General features: G+C 39.8%; 1 long non-coding RNA gene across 2 annotated transcripts in view; it reads left to right on the top strand.

Annotated features, from left to right (window-relative positions):
• LOC137153994 (uncharacterized) overlaps nucleotides 1–6,085 on the top strand; it is a 55,821-nt gene extending 49,736 nt beyond the window's left edge. Inside the window, exons 3-4 of one of the 2 annotated variants that reach the window (XR_010920008.1) lie at nucleotides 3,489–3,584; nucleotides 6,013–6,085. This is a non-coding gene — a long non-coding RNA (uncharacterized lncRNA). The remainder of the gene's footprint in view (nucleotides 1–3,488; nucleotides 3,585–6,012) is intronic. The other variant, XR_010920009.1, reaches the window with a different exon arrangement.
• Nucleotides 6,086–24,365: the final 18,280 nt, after the last annotated feature.

Raw genomic sequence — 24,365 nt, 5'->3', positions numbered from 1 at the left:
TGCTTTTCAAGTATCCACCTCACATATGCTACTCTTTGAAAAGGAAAAAAGCAACATATGTGAGGAACTCTTTGATACATATGGTATGTTCCCCTTGTTATTTTTTTTCCTATTAAAAAACTCCAGATAGTGCATCTAAGTCATCCTTTTGATTATAAACTGTCCTTGTCATCTGAGTGTAATATAGAAGTGCACAGAAGGCTTTCTTTTCAGATCCATACTACTATTTTTAATGTCAGGGTAGAGTTCATAATATAATGATAAACTTCCGAATCTCTGCTAAGGGGATGGTGGAAACTGCATTTGAGTGAAGAGAATGACGTTTCTCCCTTCTACAAAGGTGGTTGTGAAACTTTAGATTATGATTGTTAGAAATAATCAAACAGGTTGTCCCTGGGGCGGATTAGGGAGACGGAACCCTTTTTTGCCTGCTTGTTCCACCTTGACGCCGTGGGTGAGCAACGAGGGGGTTACTTTACAATCCTTTTATCCATAACAGTATGTAAATGTATACATTTTCAGCAACTCCCCATAGACCTTTATTTGGTTACATTACACCTATAAAATGAATATTAACAACTACATAATGAATACAATTATACCCACCCCTGTTTGTTGTTTACAGGATTACCATACAGAGGGCAGGCACATCACCTTAAAACCTATAAATTTTACACTAACATTCTTTGAAGTAAAGGCATGCCGAGGGGGAAGGAGGATAATGCTTTCTTCCCACCCTGACCTTGTGCAGGAATGGTGATAGTTATTTTGTTACCCTGAGCAGACGGCCAGGAAGGGAGGAAAAGAAGAGAGATAACAGACTCTAACTAGAATTCATACCAATTAGCAGAAACAAGGTTTGCCTGTCCCATGACCCTGTTCCCTGTAACTTAGGCCCAAACATTTGTCCAGCTTTTAACTCTTTACTTTCCTACAACGACTTCTGAAGGATCTTGAGCTGAGGTTTCTCTCTTCTTAAGGACAGCAAGATGCTAAAACTATGGTAATGTACCAGAAGGGACTTAAAAAAGGCACTTCAGTGGATGCAACAGCTTCTTAAGTCCCTGTTTAAATACGGATTAGGTCACATGTAGGCCTTGAATTCTGGAAGCAACTGGTTGTTGTTGGTAACTGTTACCAGACTTTCCCGTTACCTTGGGGTATGCTCATTTATTAGGGCTACCTTCCTGGAAGGGGAGGGGTGTGATTTTATTAATGTACTGCCTGTGTTACTTGTGTGTTCATATGGCTACAAGCCCCTCCCAATGGAGCTATCCTGCAGGACCTAAGGTTTTCAGGGCTGGATTTCTCCAGCCCCAGATTCAAATAAAGCCCCCGCAGATACACACACATTCCAGATTAACCAAGTGTGTCTGGGCGGACCAGGCTATCAGCACTCTCAACTGACCCCTTATATGTCCCTGAACTCAGCAGGCTGGGTGACACAGCACTTTCAGCAGCCACCCTTATATGGTTATGGCTAGAACAATTGTAGAGTGAGGGGGGAGGCAGCTGAGAAGTGCTGGTGTGCCTAGCCTACGGAGTCCAGGGGCATATAAGGATGGCAGCTGAAAGTGCTGTTTGAACCCAGCCTGCTCAGAAAGGCGCTCTATTCTGGTGTGGTGTAAAGGGGCCCTTGATGAGCAAACCCCATAGGATTTTTGGGCACTCCAGGGATCTTTGGCTCAGATAAAAGAAGTGTTGCTGCAGAGCAAGATAGGGAAGCCAAGAACATAATGAGAAAATGAAGTTGGGAGAGAGAGAGACTGTCAACCAGCTTGATTATAACAGTTATTTTATTGCCAGGTATATAAAACTTACGATACTAATAGTGATATCATGTAAGGAGAGAAAAACAATCAAATGCTTACAATACTACACAATTACAGTTGGGGTATTGGAGAAAGCTATCCCAGGTTTGATTATAAAAGTAGAATGTTATGCCTGGACTAAAAGAGAGAGAGAGAGAGAGAGAGAGAGTTTGCTGGGGGGCAGGAGGAGAAGACCGGGGGGGGCGGGGAGGGGGGAATCTTGGGGAGGGGGCCGTCTCACCACTCCGTGCAGCTCAGAGGTTCCCAGGAGACTGGTTGTTCAGCTTAGGGTCTGGAGCGCTTGAGACAGGCAGAGCCCCCAACATGATCAGTCAGGAAAGGGGGAAGTTCCAGTGGCTCTGATGCAGAATTTGGATCCAGGCATCAGAACAGAGGTTTGAACTTGGGTAGGGGTTTTTGTAGACCCCAGGTTTGTTTATTGGTAAGCAATGTCTCAAGGAAGTATCCCAGAGTGTTTTTTTTTTTATGCTGGACAATAGGAGCTGATCAATCCTGGCTATGGGCAGTGTTCCTTGAGGGAGCTCACAATGCAACCAGGCAGATTCAGTGTTTTGCATATCAATGTCTAGAATGGTCTAATAACTGCAGAGCTGGATGAGTGCAGGTGTGAGTTCATTTACATCAAGGGCAGAGATCTCCCATCATGCAGTGCGTCCCTGCTTCGCCAATCCCAGAGTTCAGTGCGGTCCCTGCTTTGGAGGTTGGTTCTCCATACACTATGCTAATTATTGTTCCATCTTTGATGTAGATGAGACTTCTGTTTTCCATTCGATGTGCTAATTGAGATGCCTCCTTTTACATTTTTGACGTAGATGAGACGAGGGGAGTTGTATCACCCTTGTTGGGAGGGTTTTAGGTGCGTCTTCCCCTGCCTTTTCATATTGAGATGCCTTTGGTTTTGGGTTCAAGCAGGGGCTGGAGGGGATTCATGTGAGCCAGAGAGAGTAGGGGTTTTGCACCCTGGTTCCCCAAGAACACAGAGCTGCCAGGTAACAGTCACCAATGTGGATGCTGTGCAGCTTAGCAGGAATTAAAAGTTGTTCCCACCTAATGGAAGTGTGGTAGCCCCTACAGGAGATGTGTTCAATTTTCAGCTCCCATGTCACAAATTTACCACCATGCTTTGCACTGTATTTTAAGTTCTTCAGAGCAGAGACTATCCCTAACTATGTCTCTATATAGTGCCTAGTGCAATCTGGTCTCAGCTGTATCCTGTAGCAAGCACTACTTCAATGGAGGCCAAAATTGCCTTATTTGCTATATATTTATGAGAGTTGGCAGCACTGTAATTGTTAGAGGACCATAGGGAATGGGCTGGGGGTAAAAAAGTCAAAGGGTGGACAAAAAATAATAATCTTTTTTATATCTCATGATTTTTTGGCCAGAATCATAATTTTTGGTTGATCTTACTCATGATTTTTGCAATTTTGGGATTGGCAATACTGGTGTCAGCTAACACAGAGACACAACCCAGGCTGTTCCGACAAGCAGACCATTTCTTTCAGCTTCCTCACAGATCATGCACCAAACCCAGATGTAGCCCGTTGCATTACCTGGGTGTATGTCATTACAGAGTCTCTTAAAGCTAAAGTCCATTACAGTGCATGTATTGCAATTGAGGTACAATGCAGCAGATTCCTTTTCTTTTAAATATAGAATCCTGATTGACAATGACTACTTCATTCAACTAATGGAGCAGCCAGTCCATATGCAATGTGGTGTGAGATTGATAAGAAGCAGCCTGAATTACAGGTATCCAAAAATCTGCTTTAATAAATTGTATGGAAATAAGTAAATAAAGCTGTAAATAGCAGTTCTTTTTATGAAACAAGAGATATCTGTAAATTAAAATTAACTCTGTACATATAACAAGCTGATAATAAAGTGGCATTCTTTGAAAGGACTCTGGGTGGAAGCATTTTGGGTGTAGTAAACTTCAATTGGAAAAACATCCACTCTGGATAAAAAAAATCCCACTGTTTTCACACAATGTTCATTGCAAATTTCAGGATGTATCATGCCACTAGTTTATAAACAAAATATAGCCTGTGGTTTTTATACAGTACAGATAACAATTAGGAAACAAACAAGGGAATTTCTTAACAAAAGAGTATTAAGTGTGGAGATCAATAACATGTTTTCTAGAGATGGCTCCTGGAATTCTACTTACGTATTTGCATTGTATTGTAATTATATTTCTATTTTGTATTCCACCTCTGGCAATATAAAATCAAGACAGAGAAGACTACAAATCCACATACTGTTTTTAGTGAACGAATAATCCCTAGGATCTATTCACTTTTAACTAGTAGTGCACATCTAATATAATGCTCAGTATTAGCAATGTGTCATGCTGAATTTGTTATATATCCATTTATTATATGCAGTTTGATTCTAATTAATATAATACACTAAATCTGTGTAAGATGCAACTAGCTCAGCCAATGGCATTGTGCCCTTTGAAAACATGGCTTTTAACAAGTGCTTGAATGACATTGTAGCATTGCTTCTTCTCCGAGGACCCAGCACAAAAGGGTTAAGTATGCTAAGAGAATGCAGTAATCTGTTACACAAATCAAGACTTCCTGAATTCTGGGGAGTCTAGCATTTTACAATTCTCTGGCTGCAACTACTACTACTAGTAAGAGATTCTGTCTTTCAGCATTTTCTTGGTCTTGCTGAACTCTATCCAAGTATTATTCAAATTCTGGACTTTAGATTCTAGTTCAGTGTTCTGCCTACTTATATGTTATGAATTTTCTTCTCATACCTAAGTGTATGTGTATTGATCTGAGACTACATCGAAAAAGGTAAATATACTTGAAGAATGGGCCCAAAGATTAAGTTAACATTACAGTTAAAGCTGGAAAACTTTGCAGCAAACAGTTAAACCTTTTGTGGGTAATTAGTTAACAAAAAAAACCCACACTGCTTTTTATGAAATTGTTATTCATATATGATCAACAAACATTTGGAAGTCATCAGATGATGTTATTATAGATAGCCTTACAAGTTCTGTTTAATTGACTATATGGGCAGTCAGATCTTGTGATGTAATTCTTTTTAAAAGAGGAGCATATCACCTGTGAAGATTTATCTCTGCTTAAGTCCATCTTTGACCACAAATATTTTCTTAAATATAGAGATGCTCAGTGTTTAATTTGTGCCAGGGCTAGAGCCCTGATATCTCTAGGCTTGGCAGTTCATAGCCTTGACACCTCTGGGCTTGCTACATCAGTTATGAATGTAAAAATATTGCTTGAGCCCCGGCATCTCTGTCATTACAACTTAAGTCCTGGAGATGCTGTCTTCAGCAAACAAATACAAATATTATGTGGTGTGAATGTTACAATGATGATCTCTCTGCCTACAGATTATTCACAAGCTATTTTCTATTTATTTATGGTTATTTATGGTGTATGACGGGTCACTTTAGTCACATAATATTGTTTCTACTACTTGATTGTAGGCTTGACACATTGATGGGCAGGAAGTAAGCACTTCTGATGCAAATACTTGCATTTGCATGTTCTAGCATATGATAATATGTATTTTCATGAAGAACAACCATTCTCCAAAACTTCATGTGGGAAAAAATAGTTTGCATGAATATTTAATGCAAGTGAAAAATGAGAGTGAGCATGGCTGAATCGAATAACAATTCAAATTAGCAAAAACATTTCTGAGTAATTTTTCTAACTATTCACCCTGCTCTAGTTATGTTAAGACATGACGTAAACAATGTAATGTTAATAATTTACAGTTCCTTTTATTATTTTAATAATTCCTTTGCTTATATGTTCTATTTAGCTACTGGTAATTTTTTGGTTTAGCTTGTAATTGTTTCATAACTGTCTGGATATTAGATTTGTAATTTAACAGCACTCACTTAAATCTTTAATGTGGTATTGTGGATCATAAAACAAGTTAATACAAAATGCTTTAAAACTGTAGTTTTTTGGGGGAGGAAAAAGTTGTGTGCTTAAAAAAGCCAGCATAACTGCAGTAATTATTTTGAAAATAATTTATAAAAATTGAAGTGAAAAGGTTCATAATCCTAATAAAAAAGCAAGCAATAAAAATGTAGAATGAAGAACTTGCTCTCATTTAATTAGAACATTGTTTTAAAATGACATTTTGTTTAAATTTACAGCACTTTTTTTTTTTTTTTTTTTTACAGACATGGTGTTTAACTCTGAAAAGTATACAGAAATGATGAAAAACAAAAATAAACCAGCCAAATGGTGTTAAGGAAATTATGTCTGTATAGGACTTTTTTTTTTTTTTTTACCTAATCTAAGGATTGATAGAAACAATTGCATTAGGTGCTGAATAATGTTATAACTTCACATACTTTTGGAGACTCCTAATGTAATAAGTGAAAACTAAATATGATCATACTTTTCTCTTGAATAAAACCCATTTTGTAAAAAGCTGTTCATGACAGACAGAAGCAGCCAGTGTAGCTTACCGTGCTAGATCAGTATTTATGCAGTAAGTGTTATCTTACTATGATATGAACGATATGTCATTACATGCTAAAAAGAAACATGCTAATCAATAATGGCCAGTAGGTGTTGGTTGTTTATTACCATTCAGAAAGGAGACTGGTCACTGAAGATCATCAAGGCAAAAAGCCATGATGTGAGAGTGGATTTGTTCAATCAAAATAGACCTAGTACAAAATCCTGGTCACATTCAAGTCAATCAGAAGTTTTCCATTGACTTGAATGGAGCTAGATTTTCACCCAAGACCACTTGAAGGTCTTACAACACAACCTTATTGAGTATAGATGTCTATGTTACAGGTGGCAGTCATGATGTGTAGGAAGATCACAAAGGGGAAATGTGTTGCAAGCCAGAAGGGAAGGAAAAAAAGGAGAGGTAGTTGAAACACAAGCTAGGTGGGGAGAAGAGTAGGAAATAGCATAGGTTCCCACAGGGTGTGAGAGTGTGATCATTATAAATGCTGCTCTCACAGTGTGTGGTATGGCACTGCGGCACTGCTACTTGTACACTCTTCTCTCTTTCCCCTTCCTCCTACACTTATTTCCACGAACAAATATCACCATATCACAGTGCTGAATATAGGCTGGCCTTTTGTGACAGGAGTTGTAGTGTTATGGCTCTTGAGTGTTTGGTGTGCCCTGGAAACTTGTTGTTCCCCCACTTGGAGACTAATCTCATCTTTGAATCCTGGACCTAGGCGTATTATGGCACTCCTTTACATAACGGCGGAGTTCTCCCACAGAAATGATAAATGTCACTCTGTGTCCTTCCCTTTTAATCACATTGGACTGGACAATTGTCTAACCCCATGTTCAAGTGACATAAATTTAGCACTCTTCTACAGTTGCTATAGAGCATAAATAACTCATCGTGGCTCATGCTTTTTTTCCAAACATCTATTTTGCAAACAGGAGAAACTTCAGATGAGGGACCAGATAATATGGCTGGAAATCCAGCAGTTAGCCCATTCTGGGACTAAATTGATGTGGTAATTCAAAGCATTGTTGTTCCAAACAGGTCAATGTTCTTCTCTTAGAAGCCTTGTGGTTCTGTATTTATTGTAAGAATTTTGTATTTCTGAATATGCATGGATTTTCAAAGGTCTGCAAACCTGGGGTGTGGAAATGTCATGGTGAGAGAAGCTAGAGGATAATGAAGAGCAACTATAGACGGTGCACTGGATAATTAAGCACATGCTACCAGATAGGATCATAGTTTAGTGTGTGTAGCACAGTACATACGATATAGACATTCAGGCCCAAATTCACCTCAGGCACCAAAAGTAAAGTGGCCTGAAATTGATGGGAGCTTCAAGTGCTGAGCACGTCTGAAATGCAGGATTCCGTTATGACTAGCTTGAGCCTTGAGCAGGAGGTTTCTTAGCTGTACCCCTTCTAGAGGAGCTTCAGTAAGAATAGCAACTTGAAGATTTCAAACTCTATTCTACTCTCTTTTTTGGTCCAAGGGGAAAGCAATCTAATGCAGACAGAAAAAGTGTGTAACTTACTTCCCCTTCCGTGCCAGTCAGCTTCTCTAGCCAGCATGTCTGGTTCTGGGATGGAACCAAAGCTCTGCCCACTCTTTGCCTCACTCTACCCCTTTCCTGCCCATTTGGAAGGAAGAAGTAATGGCTGTGCTCCCCATAAAACCTAGGAGCTGTAATATGAGCAATCCTAATGCAGCCATGGTTGGGGAAGGGGGAGCATTTTATTGCATTACAGTGAGATAAGACCTCGCCCTTATGAGGCTCGAAATACAGGTAAAGATGCCTGACTTGAAGGAACCAGAGTTGGGCAATTTTAGACTTTCTTTTCTTGATTGTAAGGAGCTACAAGAAGCTTGAGACTAGCTTGCTGTGACAGCATGGATGAACAACACTGAAAACTGTATGCTAAAGAATATAACATCGGACACAATAGGGATTTGTTTTGAATTTTAAAAGAGCAGATCTTATCCTGCAAAAAATAAAAATAAGAGACAAATTTTAGAGACCTGTACGTGTTAGAAAACTTCCTGATCATGAACACAGTCCCACTTCATGATCCTGAAAGGATGATTAAATATTCTCTTTAATGCTCTCTTTCATGCTTCTTGTGTCTTACTTTGTGAATTCAAAAGAGTTTAATGGGTAGAAATGTGCCAAAAACATCTGTAGGACATTTCCTTCCAAAGCACAAGGATCACTTCTTTTACGATGGTGGAAGTGAAGTCCTGACTATACACAGTCATTGGAAGCTTATGGCACTGTTTTACAATTTGATGCTGATTTTTGTCCTTTTTTTTTTTTTTTTGTATGCAACGTGATTGGAAAGCTCATTGGGGATTATATATGGGACCTGAATAGCAAACTACCTCCTGAAGAACATAATGTGGAGCTTGTTTCTGAAGGCCCCCAAACTTCTGATTTCAGCTGGCCATTTGGAGGATATGTGAGAAATCAAAAGGTCTTACCCTCCCTGTGAAAGCATGTCAGCAACAAGACTTGGCTGTGGAGAGGTACAAAGGAAGCACGCCTACCAAGTGGGCGCTCCTGGAGGCATTATAGAAGTGAGGAACACTGACCAGGACAGCCCCTTCTACATACTTTGAAAAATGGTAGTGTGTGGTCTCCTCTTCTCTGGCTTGCTTCATTCAGCAGTGTAGTGAGATATAGGGACATGGCCCCAGTCTTTCCCTGCACTCTTTGAGGAGTCCAACCCTGCTGTCAGTGCTAGCTTTCACACTTGACACTCGGGAAGTGAAAGGACTTTAACTGTGATGAATCTTTATACAGAGTTGGGTTCTTTGTGCTTTATCCCCTTCCCACCCTGCTCTCAGCTTGGGCAATTGCACATGGCTAGCTGAAATCTGACCCAAAGGGAGTTGCTGAAAAGCATCAGAAAACCAAGAGGATAAAGGATAAACACAGACATTCTGCCTCTCTGACCTTATTGGCAATCCTTGCACTGTTTCACTTAAAATACAGCACTTTAGGAAAGACTCTTCTGTCTCCCAGCACATATGTGTTGCTCCCTACACGGAGGATGCTAAATTCCTGCTTACTCTAAAGGTTCCTGCTTTTGTCTGCTTTTTCTCTAACATCGTTTTTGCCCTTGTTCTCAGTCCCCTCTCATCCTCACACACTCTACTGATTCACATTGCACTTTATTCATCATAGCAGGACCTCCCAGGGGACAGACAGTCCCACGCCATTCGCTATGTTCTGTTTCCTCTTCGGCAATCCTTTAAAATGTGCCACACATAATAAACAGGGTGAGAAGAGTTTATTGTTGCAGATATGCTATTCATAACAGGTACTGTTCACATTTAGCACACAGAGGCCCACTGCAACAGCATATGTTAGGCCCAATTATATGCAGGGAAAGCAAGGAAATTCAGGTGAAATTGCCATTCCTTAGCCCATTCAGTTATAGTCTCAGAAGATAAGATGATTTGACATATTTTCCACAATATTATTTTACACACAGGCCCTCTCAGAGGTGAACCTCACTTCAATTTTCCTTGTTTCCCCCCTCTCCGCCCACCAGTTTAAATTAGATTAGATTCTCAGACACAAATTATGCCCTCAGTTACACAACTCCAACGGAACGGCACATCCACAACTGCCGGCACAGTTTCATAGAAAATAAGAGTATTTGACCAAAGTATAAAAAATAAACTCCAAATTCATGGACCTTTGGAACTGGCATTCTGGTTAATATCTGGATAGAAATAGCAGACTCATTCAGTACATGGAGAGCTAGGTCTGGGGTCTATCCCTGTTTAATATTTTAACATTTAAAGATATATTTACATATAGATTTACAAAAACCTCAAAGTATGAAAAAGGAAATTATATATTGTACTTCAGAAAACAGTTCTAAATTAATAGACTGCAGCAGTGACTTTGATAGAGCTATAAACAAAAATAGGAAGGAAAGAACTCAAGTAAAACCAGGATGTGTTATAAATAACTCAATTTCTCATTAATACATTCCAAAGAAAACCAAGATGACTTAGTCCTTAACTTCACTCTGCCTCTGCTGAAATCTTTCTTTCTGCCTTAATTACTTCCCATCTCAATTATTTCAATTCCCATTTTTATGGTCTTCTTAAATTCCTGTTCATAAACTACAGGATGTTCTTGTTGCCAGACTACGCTCTCAGTTCAGGAAGTGAAACCTCCATCTTCTGTCAGCTTCTCTGACTCTTTGTCCACCACTTGACCCTCTGTAACATTGTCGTCCTCATTATCCTCCTAGTCTACCTAACCTCATCCATCCCTCTATTTTACAAATCCTGGCCCTCTTCTATCTCACTTCCTCATGTATCCCTAGGGGATAATGTTTTAAAATATTTTTCAAATGAATTTGGTGCTTTTGAACAATGCAAGGCTTGAGGCTGTAGACTGAAGTTTACATTGCCACAGAATAGGAACATAGGGTCAGCAGCTTTCCCTACAATGCCCCTACACTCCAGTATGTCTCCATGGTAATCTGGAGGGATTGCCTCTAGGACAGAGAGGGTAATTCAGTTTATATGCCATAAAGATTTTCTATAGGATGGCCTCCCTTTTTCTCATGCAAACTGTGAGTGCAATTAAAGTAATTAGAGGTGCACCCACAATTCATTCTGCCAGTGCAAAATTCTGGCCTAAAAATTGCACTCGCAAAAAAGGAAAGCTGGGCCTCAGTCTGAAGAGAAAACTTTGGCCTTTCTGCCTTTGGCCTTCAGACAATAATAGTGCCAGCGCTAATGAGCATTTCTGTGATGTTGACACTTCTCTACTAAGAAGTGTTGACTGAGACTAATGATTCATTTCACAAAGCCTTCAGATGGTAATGATTTCTGGTCACTATTGACCTGGATCAGATTGAAATTGGAGACCTCGTCATGAAAGAAGGTATTCTTCTACTTGTTCTGCCTAATTATCTTTAATAATTTCGGCTCCTTTGGGTAACTGAATGACTTCTTCTCAAAACTTACCAGAAAAAAAATTAAATTTTTCTTTATTTTTGACTTTCAATGTATAACATTGCCTGGGAAGACACTACTTAAAAACAAATGTTAGAGAACTGTGAAGGGTATTCATGGAAACAACTTTTAGATATCTAAATATGCTATGCAATAACTTATACACAGTTATAGTGGAAAGTGTTGGGGATTTTTCAGGTTTTAACTCTTATTTTCTTTACTACAAATACTTCAAAGGCAATATCAAAAATTGAGACGTACATGACTTGGCCAGACTTTTTAACTGAATGCACTAAAGTTATTATGACAATTAATATTAATAATTGAAGGTACACATATGGTATGGGTACAAGTGTACTGAAAACAGAAAAAGCTGTAATGTAATCCTTATATTGTATGTTTGAATTTTTAAAAATGTTGAAATTATCCATTTGTTTAGTTCAAAGAACAGAGATGTGACTAAATTTAAAAGGGAGAGATTTTGGAGAAGAATATAAAGCATTTGTAAATTCTAACTGGTACAGACCATATTATTGATTCTATTTTGCACAGACAGCTTTACTTAACCATTTGCATATGATTACTGGATTTATTCCTATGAAATGTTTAATAGTATATCCTGCTGCTTTAAATGTTATTACTTCTCTGAACATCCCTCATAATAGTTTTTAGAATAGAATTTTCTTCTTTGAAATAGATTTATTGTAATAGATGTATTTACAAATTATTCTTTTGTGTTCTTCTTTTACTCCACCTACAGCTTGGATGAAGCTGCTCTATTTTCCTATTGTGTTATGCCCTTTCTTTTTTCATAAATGCTATTCAGTGGTGGATGGATTGAAACATTGTGCAATAGAAGAAATGACGTGTGTGCTTATTTTCCCTGTCATTCTCTTAATGGCAATTATTGAAATCCCTTAAAGGATGGCAAAAATGCATGTAGGACATAGTGGAAATCAATGTTTATACCTATCATATAACTTTGGATTTAAAAAGAGAAAATAACTTTTAAAAAGCCATCCTTTTAGGCCAAGTAACTCATCTGCAGGTTGGGCCAGTTTCTCAGCGGGTATGAATCACCTTAGCTTCACAGATTGTATGGGAGCTGAGCCATGTTACACCATTTGAGAATCTGGCTTGTTTTTTATTAAGGCTAGCTATCTTTTTCCCCACGGTACTTATTTGAATGGCTTGAGATGTGAAAAGAAAATCTTACAGTAACATTCATATAGAGTTGAAAATATAAACGCTGCATTTTGTTCTTGTTAACAACTACTAAAATGACTTTGTATCTCAGCAAAGAACCTACAACTGAATGGTCATAAAGACTGAACTATTTTCTCAGTCTAAGATGCAGTCCCTTTGATGAGATGCATTGGTCACTGGCCTGCATTGAGTGCCTGGCTTGTTCTCTGAGCAAAGAAACAATTCAAGTGAGATTCTGCTCTGAAGGGAGTGACTTTGTAAAAATAACATCATTGAGTTCTACGTTTATTGATTCTCAGTGATTTCCAGATCACCTTTTGAAAGTCAGACTGGGTGCTTTCTGTGTCACACTTCACTGATAATGAAAATTCTGCAACTAGAGCATAATTAACAATTTTGTTAATAACTGAGCCAAAATAGAATCCAGGTCTCTCCCATATATGGGTTGGCTCAGTGGTACTAACAGGAGTAAAAATCCAGCACTGTAAGAAGACTGGACTCTGAATGCACAAAGGGATCTGTGAATAAAAGAGTGCCAATTGTACACAGTCATTATTAGAGCAGAGTCATACTGCATATTCAAGCATTCTTAACCGGACAAGTTTAATCAGCATACTATTTCATTTTAAAAAATAAAATAAAGCAATTAACTAAAAATGAGTTATCTCCAAAACTCTAATTGAATTGACATATTCTGGATGTACAAAGATTGCCTTTCATGCTGTGATGGGGTGAAGGTGGCCAGGCAGGCCAATTAACCCCACAGGGTGCACCTGGAGGAGTCAGGAAGCAGGGAAGTAGGTGATTGCAAGCAGATCCACCTGTGCAGGAACAGGCGGCAGAGCTTATAAAGTCAGGTAAGGGACTGCCCCTGAGAAAGGGCAGTTGTTCCCTGGGAAGAGGGAGCAGTGTTTGGGGACTTCTGGGAAAGGCTGGAATGGGGGCATCAGTCACTTGCTGGGAGGAGGGTTCTTGGAGTTGGTACATCCAGGGGGGAGGGGGAGAGAGAGACAGAGAAGCAGTCCAAGAAAGGAGCAGTAAGGGCAGAGAGAGGAAGCCCAGAACTACTGAGTTGAGTGTCCCTGGACTCGTCTGGGTTCCCCTACCAGCCACTGAGGGAGTAGCACCGGGCAGTGAATAGGAAGATTGCATAGGTCTGCTGCTGGATTGTACCCTGGAAGGAGAAATGGTGAGTGGCCTAGCCGGGGGGCCAAGTCATGAAGAAGAGGCTGCAGATCCTGGAGTGGATGGGGGACACCATTGGAGGGGGAGTACAATCCTGGCAGAGTTAATTCCCAGCAGCCCAGAAGGAGGTGCCACTTTGTGGTGAGTTCCAGGACACATGCCGGCATTCCAGAGAACTGTATGTAAATCAGGTATCCAGCTGAACATAAAATGTTAATTAGATAGAGCATAATAAGACGGGTACCTGGAGGCTTCATCCATTTTCTAGTTATGTTTTGCAAAGTGAGCTGCCCCAAAAGTGACAAATACATTCTGGAAAGAGTCAACACACCATTCCCCTCATCCCCAGAAATGCTAATGCAGTGGTATATACTGTGATATAGCAAGGGCAGTAGCAGAGTGCTGGACTGGAGATATGTGAGCCCCAGAATGCTCAGGGCTCTGTTCCCTGCTGACTAACTCAGAGCTATTAGGGGCAATTAGGAGCAGCTGAGGCCGATTAAGGACCAGCCAGGTGCTTCATAAAAGCCCTCTGCTCCAAACAGTCAGTGTGTGAGCTGGAGAAGTGGGTGTGCCATGCTGAGCTGAGCAATGGACTGGAGAGCAGAGTTCTGTGGAGGAGCAGCCCGGAGGAAGGTACTAGGCTCAAGAAGCCAGAAGGACTAAAGGAGGGGGGAAATTAGCCAAGGGGAAGAGTGTGCAGTTTGAAAAACAGTGCCAGCAGCACATAGCTGCTCCTCATAGGGCCTCTAGGCTGGGACCCAGAGGAGTGGGCGGGCCTGGGTCCCTACCCCCTCCTTGGGGGAAGACAGAGTGACTAGAGATGCCTGGCCCACTATAAACAGTGCAAGCATGAGATCCATTAGAGGGCAGCCAGCCATCTGCCACAATACGATTACAGGCACTTGTGTAGCAAACTTAATCATGCAGCTCAACATCATGTTAAGAATAGCCCAAAAGTAGATGTAAGAGTACGGGGTTCATTGCTCAAAGGCAATCATAGCAGTGCCAATATAAGAAATTGAGGAAAAAGCTGTATAATTTCTGATCATTATTTTCTCTGGATCACCTGCCTCACTGAAGCACACAAGCCTTTTACTGCCTTCTATTGTTGTGTGGTACTTAATAACCTCACCTTGATCTTTAGGTAAATCCTGGTATCTGTCAGGGCCTTGTTAGACATTGTTGTGACATGACCATCTCTGGCCCCTATATCTGTTTGTGGTTTAGGATTTCTTGTGTATTCTTTAAAATTTAGAGAGCTATAGATCATGCGAGCTAAATAGCGTAAGACGGACTCTCAGGTGGTGTAATCTATTGAGGAAGCATTGAAGTCAATAGAGCTATGCCAGTTTACACTAGCTAAGGATTCTGTCCCTTTATCAATAGGAATATAATTCTATACACTGAGAGTTTTACTACTGCTACTAATGTATAAAAGGCTTTGCATATTCATAAGGATTAGGTTTTGAATATTCATAGACCAGGTGAAGAATAACATCAAGATGCAATGTGTTAGTAATTAAAAATAAAAGATCCATATTGTGTGGTTATATAGTCCTTACATAGACAAAACCACCTATGTAAAGGCTCCAGGATAAGACCTTAGTCAGTAATAATAATAATTAATGATTCGCTAGACTTGCCTATGAAAACCCTAATATCCAGAACCTAAAAATATATCTATCTCAACCCTTACATGGCAATCAGTTGACTGGATTTTGTATTAAGAAAATTCTTTGCAGAATTGTGCCAATCTATTATTTTTTCAATGCCAAAAAAAAAAAAAAAAAAAAAAAAAATAATCAAATCAGTTCTGCTGCTTGCTAGGGAATTAAGGTAACATCTTCAAAATTGTGTTAGAGATGTTTAAGGAAGTTTCTGAAATGGTGGAATGAAATATGTTTGAAAAGATGATAAAGATAAATTGGGACCAAAAAAGCACCACACTGTCACACAGAGAAACAATAGAAGGTGATATAACCAAAAGAAATATAAATAGGAGAGAAGGAAACAGACTGAATAGCTAAGGAAAACTGATAAACTGAGTTTTAATCTTATTAATTTTAACTAAAACAAACAAAATTAACAAAAACCCACCCCATGCCTGATAGGACATTGCTTTAATGCGTCATCATCCTGGATAAGTGAAAGTACAGATAGCTTTTGAGTGATCAGAGGATGTCAAATTAATTTGATCATCTGCATAACAATGAAAAATCAAGCAAGGTTGATAAAAATAGTACCTATGGGATACATGTAAATGCACAAAAATTTTGAACTTAAGAGAGCTTTGGGGAACTCCAGAATGCACAGAGAAGATAATCAAAATAATGTTATCTATGGTCATTAATTGAGAGTGTTGACAATCAGGGGGACTGGAGGAACCCAAGAAAAATCCTAAAAGGCAACACAGGAACTGTATGTTACAGATGATTATGCTAAATTCTGCCAAAAGATAAAGCACGATAAGGATAGAAACGAGTCCCCTGTCTGACTGGACATGGCAGTCACTATGGGGCAAAGAGTTTTCATGCAGCAACTTGTTCTGGAACCAGAATCAATATGGAAATATGTCTCTCAGAAGCCTTTGAAACAACTTGTCTCGATTTTTTTCATTAATAATGAAAGATTATGAAAAGCCACAAGGTCCAAATTCTGGCACCGTTAGTTCAATTGAATAATACCATATTTTGAGTAACCTCGCTGATGTCAGTGGGACTACTTGTGAAGTAAGGCACTATTCAGCATGAGAAATAGGGGCAGGATACACCCTAAATTGACTGATTGAAATGTCAGGATGGGTAGTAATCCCTGGGGTAAAATGCAGGGTGTGAGCCCAAGATCTGTGTATAGTAGCACTAAAATCACACATGTCTTGTTCTGGGTCTCAACACAGAATTTCATCCACTCAGAAGCAGTTGATTTTGTTCAAGATCAGCGTGTCTTCCTTTATTCTTTAATGAACTATTTTCAGTCCATCATTGGATGAAGGCCTTCCCCATTAAGTACCCCTTTCTTTGATTGTGCACCATTCCTACCTTAACAACGTCAACTTGTCCGCTTGTCTAGCCATCTAGCTTGCAGCCCCCCTCCACTTTTGTGCAAACTATAGGTCAGCATTCTTAAACGTTCTCAGACTACTTTTGTATGACCATCCCATGATATGGTCAGCAAACTGCCATTTTTTTCAATTTGTACATGATATTAGCTATCTTTTTCTTTGCTGAATCTATAAATTCGTTCTTTGGTTCTTCAGAGAGACATCCGGCATCATTCACTGTACTCTACTTTAATTTTCCATTTTCTTTGTCAATGTCCAAGTTTCAGCACTGTAGTGGACAATGCTCGGCTTGTACAACTTCTGCTTCAGGCAAAGTAGCATCCTACTCGTAAAAAAGTATCCATTTAATACACACATGATAGCAAGGCAACAAAAGAACGTGAAACTTGTAGGCAAAATACAGCCATAAACTGTGTAGAAGTTGTGAAGAAATTCTCATACTGTTTCTCACCCGTAATCTCAATATCTGACTAATGTTCCTACTTCTGTTTCTAAGTGGGAACAGGGGTGACATTAGTGGGGGTTCATGGGTTCAATTGCATTAATAGAAATGAAGGGTGCAAAATCACTGACTGCTGCTCTTCATCGGACCCCCCACATACATTGCTACCCTTGGAATACTGTATCTTTAACAGCCCCTCCATGTGTCTGTTTACAGCCCTGATGCCATTTCCTGGTCCCTGGGTCCTGCTTCCACCACTTTCCCATTGACTGAGGAGAAGTCGTGGCTTGGCTACTGTGGAAGGGAAGAACAGGGACATGACTCTAATCTGCATAGCCCCTGTGTTCTGAACATCCTGCATCTTCCCTCTAGGGGTGGGAGATTGTGTGCAGGGGGGTGGGGCTATGGTGCATTCTACGGTGAAGTGGGGGCTGCACTCTTGGGCCTGTCTCAGTTCTTGTCTTCCTCATTAGGTGTCTGTACTGGCTCCTGCCATGGAGCTGGGGGTCCTGAGGAAAAACTGCCGGGAGGATGAGTCGGGGAGAGAGGCGGGGCACCTGTGGGACCTGGAGGAAGAGGGAGATTGGAGAAAAGGCAAGAGAGAGTGGAGGGGAGCTTGAGGAGGGAGGGGAGTGCAAGGGTGGTTGCACTGGGCACATTTCAATGTAGTGCAGCCATTGAATTAGGAGGCTACATCCACCCCTGACTGGGAAATATAGCATTTCTGCAGGTAGCAGAATTAGGATTCTAGGCTTGAATTAGGAGGCTTCATCCACCCCTGACTGGGAACTATAGCATTTCTTCAGCTAGCACTTTGTTAACCCAGATCTCTTTCTCACAGACTCTTCCGATTCTGAAGCTGTAAGTTAGACTAGCAGACAACTTGCTTGCTTCAGTTTTCGAAGGGTTTCACTTTCTACATTTTTCTGTCAGTTTTGGTTAGTATGGTTCTCTGGACTTCTTAACTTCCAGGTTTTTATAAATTTAGTTGTGATGCTGGCAGACCAGATGCCAGCTCCTGCCAAGGCCCCTAAGCCTCACTGAACACTGACAAATACATAGCTGGAAATGAGTCTGGCTCGCCTGTGTGTTAGCATTATTAAATAGATGTTAAGTTTATATGAATCTATTTGGTGTTTAGACTCGATGAAATGCTTGTAGGATGCTGCATGTATTGATCTCACATATGACATCTGTAGCCCATGGTATAAAGTTATATTGAATGTTTGCACTGTAAACCTCTGTAACTGGATAACTCACCGAAGAGGAAAGAAGCATTAATTAATGTAAAGTGCTGATCCTGCACACAAGAAGACCCATGGAAATCAGATTGGCCATTGTGAAACATCAAATTTTGTTGCTAGCTCATCTTCCACCTCTACCCATGAAGGGGACAGGCGCAAATACTTATCCCATCAGTTTGAACTCTAGGAAAAGAGAATAAAAATCCCGGACTAGAAGGAACTGTGTCACTATACTGCCTGAAATTTGAGGAGGGCAGTATTTCTAAGTATAAGCAAGGAATCCCTAATCTGCTTGTTCTTGGATTAGCTCTAGAGGATATAGAAAGCTTGCATATCACAGCAATTTCTATTAACTTTTGGAACCTCAGATTATAACTCATTGGTGTGTGCATGTTTAACCTTGTAAATAACTTATTTCTATTTCTTAGTTAGTTCATTACAGGATTAGGTACAAATGTTGTCTTTGGGGTGTGGTAAGAGACTGGTCCCTTGGGACTGGGAGTAACCTAAATATTATTGTGATTTTTAGAGTAAGGAACCATCCATCCATCACAAAGACAAATTTTCCTGGGTGGCAAGATAGACCAGAGCACCCAAGGGGACTGTCTGACTCCATAATCAGGCTACTATAGTGCTTGAGGAGTTCACACTGGTTACTTGGTTGGTGAAATCTAAATATAGAACTCACAACCAATATGGGGTTTGTCCCCTGCTTCTTGACAGTCCACCCTGAGCTTCGTGCTCACGTTTCTCAGCTATTCTAGACAGCTTTACTGAAAAGATGGAACTGAAATGAAACCAGTGACTTTTGTTGGGCACTGTTCTTGCAAATCTTCATGCATCCTTATACAATGAAGTAGGGGATTCACTCAGTCCAGAAGTTGGACCTTGTCACCAGTTTTCTAATGGAATTAGTATAAACAGTAACACAGAGAACTGTAATACTAATACTTGCAACACATTTTTCACTTTGTTTTGATGAAACACATGTGGCCCATGACAGTTCGCAATAAACTGAAAAATTCAGTAAAATTAGCTGAACTTTCCAGTGTGTTAGGTTCACACAAATATATTATAGGTGCCTTTTTCAGCTCACTTGTTTGACTAACTGTTCTGATCCTGAGAGGTGCTGAGCATTCAGTGATCTCACTGCTTTCGTACATATGGATGTACACTAAGAAATAATCTGACCTCTTTCCCTGACCCTTCCATTCATTGATGCTCACTTATGTCATCTTTTGATGCAGCCCACACCTATCTGGAAGGCTTCTTGCACCACTCGGTGCTCTGGGGTTTTTGATTAGTTGCTCTTCAAAGCGTTACTAAACTCCAATTGGTAGCCCCAGATGCTTCAGGATTTCCAGCTAGGAGACACAGTAGTTAATTTAATTTTGATTAATATCTTCTTTAAAATGTCATGTTGCTGCTCCAAAAATTCTGCTGATTGATTAATTGCAACAGGTTATAAAAAGATACGTCTTTTAGCAATGTTTTCCAACAACATAGAGATCAGCGTGTCACACAGATCGTAGTATTAAAAAAAACCTGAACAGTCAACAGTGTGTTACAAACAAAATGCCACATCACTTTCTGAGAGACACCAATACTTGGTCTTTAAAACAGAAATGAATAGTAAAACCATTCATATTGTATTAGATAGTGTTTACTCTATCTATAACTTTTCTATTTCTCACACTGACTCACCCCATGCAAGTGAAGTCTTATTTTCTTTTATGTAACAGAAAAAGAGAACACATTACTCATTAAATAGCATTCTGTTACTGGAAATTCATACACATACAGTAAATGACCTTCTCTGGGCAGACTTTCCTTGCCAGAATTAATTAAGATACCTACTCAGTTCCTTACATCCTTCCTAAAGTGTGTGGTTTATAACTAGACAATCAAAAATTCTAAAAGCTAAGGTCAAAAAGCCAACAAATTGAGCTTCATTACTTAAAAATCAGTTTCAGGATATTCTGCAAGTTGATTTGGTGTGACTGGAGAAATGTTTTCCAGTAGAATATACAAACGTAAGAGTCCCCATAGCTGAAAGCACACAGACCCCTGTTCAGTCATGGAACAACAGTGCCTGTGTGAAGCTCCACTGAAGTCACAGGAGTCTGCTCGCTCTGACCAGCTTCTGGGATCACGGCACATTCAAAGGAATGGAAGGATGAGTTCGATCCCATGTCCGATCACTTTAAACGTTCCATTGGGATATTACTACAGCTCCTTTAAATATTCAGCAACATCTTCACAATACTGATGGTGCCTATGAAAATTATGAGAGCCACGCATTGAGTCCCTTCCAGTATCACAGTAAAATACCACCTTTAAACATTGTATATTTATATTCAGTACATTTCAACAGATGCTCAATTGCAGAAAACCAGGTTTTGGGCAGTATTTATACAAAGTGAATGTATACAATATATTCATGAGCAAAAGAGTGGGAGAGGAAAATGCTCATGAAAATAAAATACGTTCTAGATTGATGTTACAACAAAAGTTCAATATGCCATCTTATCAGCATGAGAATATTCTTTATCCCAGTGTCTCGTGTGGGAGCTGAAAGGAGAGAAGGAAGCAGAGAAAAGAAAAGAAAAGATGAGATGGGAAGGTATGTTTGCAGTTTGCTGTGTTAGAGGTGAGAAAGAAATACCAACCAGGGACTCAGAGGTTTGGAAGGGTTACTCCTATTTCATTTAATGTTTTTTTTCTGCATATCTAAGCTGAAGAGGCCTAGAAGCAGCTTCCAGGATTCAGAGAACAGGTCTATTGATCAATTTAGGTGATGGCATCCTTCACCATGTTACCTGAGCTTTTCAGACACATTAATGTATTTATCTTCAGGAACCCTGTGCGAAAGGGGAATTATTATAATCACTGTTTTACTGATAGGTCTCTAAGATGGGGCATGATTATGAGCTAGGCAATAATATCAACTACACAATATTGGCATGCAGAAACCGCGAGTAAGTCGTCTCTAAAAATAGGAGATTATTTTAGCATTCAGGATTGCAAAACATAATAAATATTCATTCCTTTTATGTGCCTTTTGGTTTTTGAGCCTTTAGGGTTCATGTTATCAACCTTTTCTCCACAACCACGAGACCTAGAAACTTTCTTTCTTGTTAAATGAAAATTGAGATTCTCACATGACTCCAGAAGCTGAGGGTTTAAGAAAACAGAAATTGCGAGACTTTAAAATTTTGAGAGTTGGCAACACCGCTTGTAGGACATGCAGATATCCTGTGACAGAGTTAGGGATGGAACCTGAATCTCATAAGTCCTAAGCCCCTGCTTCAACCAAAAGGCCATCCTCCAGAGATGTTAACAAGAGGGTGTGTTTCTTCATCACTAGTGTTGGTGCACATACTGGTTTTTTATTTCACAGATAGTGGTGGTGGGACACTGTTTGTGTCTCTCCAGTTGCTTCCTACAATTCTTTTGTACAAGGTAAGGGCTATGACACCTTAACAAGCAACTATTCTCAAAAAAAGGTAACATGCATGAGCACTCATTGTTCAGAATGACTGGAAAAATGTGTCCAGTGCATGGTTCAAGAAAAAGAAGTGGCTGAAGGAGAGAAATATAGTATTTCTTCAAGAGAATTTTGAGGCCCAATCTTTTCCTCTCAGGATAAAAATCACTCCAGTTGAACTCTGAGGAAGTTGCATATATCCTGCAGGAGGAGAATCAAGTCTCGAGAGAGGAGAGAAACTCTACCCAAAGCTGAGTTGGGAGGAGGAGAGGGGCTGACTTTCCACCGCCTCACACCTTGTGCACTTATACCTGAGAAAAGTGTGTGTAAAACACTTCCACCAGTGTGAGTAAATGGAGAGATCTGGTTTAGTAGTGTTTTCATCCATGTTACATTCACTTTGTACTGTGTAATGGCTACATAAAATGTAGAGCAGTGGAAAATCAGGCTCCTAGCCTCAAACTGTAAGTTACGGGGTAAACTCTGTTAGCTGAGCAGTCACATGAGCAGGAGAAATATTATATTACAACCAGGATGTAGCCTACATATTAAGCCTGAAAGGAAAAGAGACTGGGAATGTAGGAAGCAACACAAGGAGGTGGTCTAGGGCTTTGCAGATAGAGACAGGGAGGACCTAAGAAGCAGAGAGTGATATGACAACACCAGGAAGGCAGAACCAACCCCAATCTTTCATAAATTATGAGTCAAGCCAGAGTAAATCAAGATATTGTCTTAAAAAACAAAAAGCATTTGGGTTCTTTGTCCTTGCCTTCTGTTTTTTGGGTTACACTCAGGTCATGTTTTTAGCTTTTTTTCTGAAACTACGAAGAGTAGAAACTTTTTTTTTTTTTTTTTAATATGTAATCTTTGTAACCACCTCCACTGATCTGTGTGATCTAGTGTTGGATAATTAAATATAGGTATCAATTACAATGGTGCATGTTATGATGTGGACACCTGTTCATTGAAAACCTCCATGACCCCCCAATCCATTTCACATGGGGCACTGTAAAATGTCCAGTCATTGCTAATCCTGGCACAGCTCACTAAAGTATTCTAATCTATCCAGTTAAATTAATTTTTTTCCTCTCAAATGTATGCATGTCATACAAACTCAATGAATTTTATGGTAAATTTTTAAAAAATCCACACATTAATCTTTGTGTATTTGATACTCATGCTAAGCTAGTTAGTTGGGAGAAGTCAGAGAAGCACGTATGTCATTTTCTGTTCACTGATAGGATAAAGTATGCTAACATTTCTGATGCAAATACATGTATGAATTCATAAATCAGTTCGTGGATGCACATCCCCCAGAAGGGGCCACATTGATCATCTAGTGTGCCTGCCTGTATTACACAGGCCATAGAACTTCCCCAAAATAATCCCTAGAGCAGATCTGTCGGAAAAAGATCCAATATTGATTTAAAAATGATCAGTGACGGAGAATCCACCAAAACATTTGGCAAATTGTTCCAATGGGTAATTAAACCTCAATCAAAAACATAAACTTTATTTCCGGTCTGAATTTACCTAGCTTCAACTTTCAACCATTGGATTATTATTATACTTTTCTCTCCTAGACTGAAGAGCACATTATTAAATATTTGTTCCACATGTATGTATTTATAGACTGTAATCAAGTCACACCTTAACATTTTCTTTTTTAAGCTAAATAGATTGAGCTCTTTTAGTCTATTACTATAAGGCATGTTTTCTAAACCTTTAATCATTCTCTTGATCTTCTCAAAACCTTCTCCAATTTAGCAACATCCTTCTTGAATTGTGGACACTAGACCTGGACACAGTATTCCATCAGTGGTCTCAGCAGTACCACAGAGATAAAATAATCTCTCTGCTTTGATTCAAGACTCCCCTGTTTATGCATCCCAGGATTACATTAGCTCTTTTGGCCACAGGTTCAGTGACTGTACATCTCCACCACAACCCCCAAATCTTTTTCAGAGTCACTGTTTCCCAGGATAGAGTCCCCCATTCTACAGCTTGAGCTGCCATTCACATATATCACTCACTTCTCTCCATTCTCTTGGGCCTACCGGATCTTGAGAAGTGTCTTCCAGTTTCCACAACTGAGGAACTGGTATTGATTTGAAACTTCTAGCTGTATGGAATACCTCCCAGTATTCTTCTCTCTGGTGGCAACAGCCTGCCCATCCTCATCTGTCTTCAGCTGTGTAGAATGGTGCTGTGACTTCCTGCATCTTGTGGTTATGAATCACCAGGCCTGCTCTCTGACTTCCTCTGTCATTGAGTCCTTGATGGTCAGCTCCATTCTTCCTTGAACATGAGATGCTGGTATTTCCCAAACCTGGCTGTCTAGGAACTCCTCAGCTTCTCTGATTTTCAGTAGTGTCTCAACTTGCCCCTCCAATCCAAGAATCTTTTCCTCCAGCACAGCCGCCGAATTGCACTTCATGCTAAT

Source organism: Emydura macquarii, unplaced genomic scaffold (assembly GCF_026122565.2).
Source record: "Emydura macquarii macquarii isolate MOO-44397 ecotype Brisbane River unplaced genomic scaffold, CSIRO-AGI_Emac_v2 contig_1253, whole genome shotgun sequence".
Taxonomy (NCBI): domain Eukaryota; kingdom Metazoa; phylum Chordata; order Testudines; family Chelidae; genus Emydura; species Emydura macquarii.
Note: the sequence above shows the minus strand (reverse complement) of the source record. Positions and strands in the feature narration are given on the sequence as shown.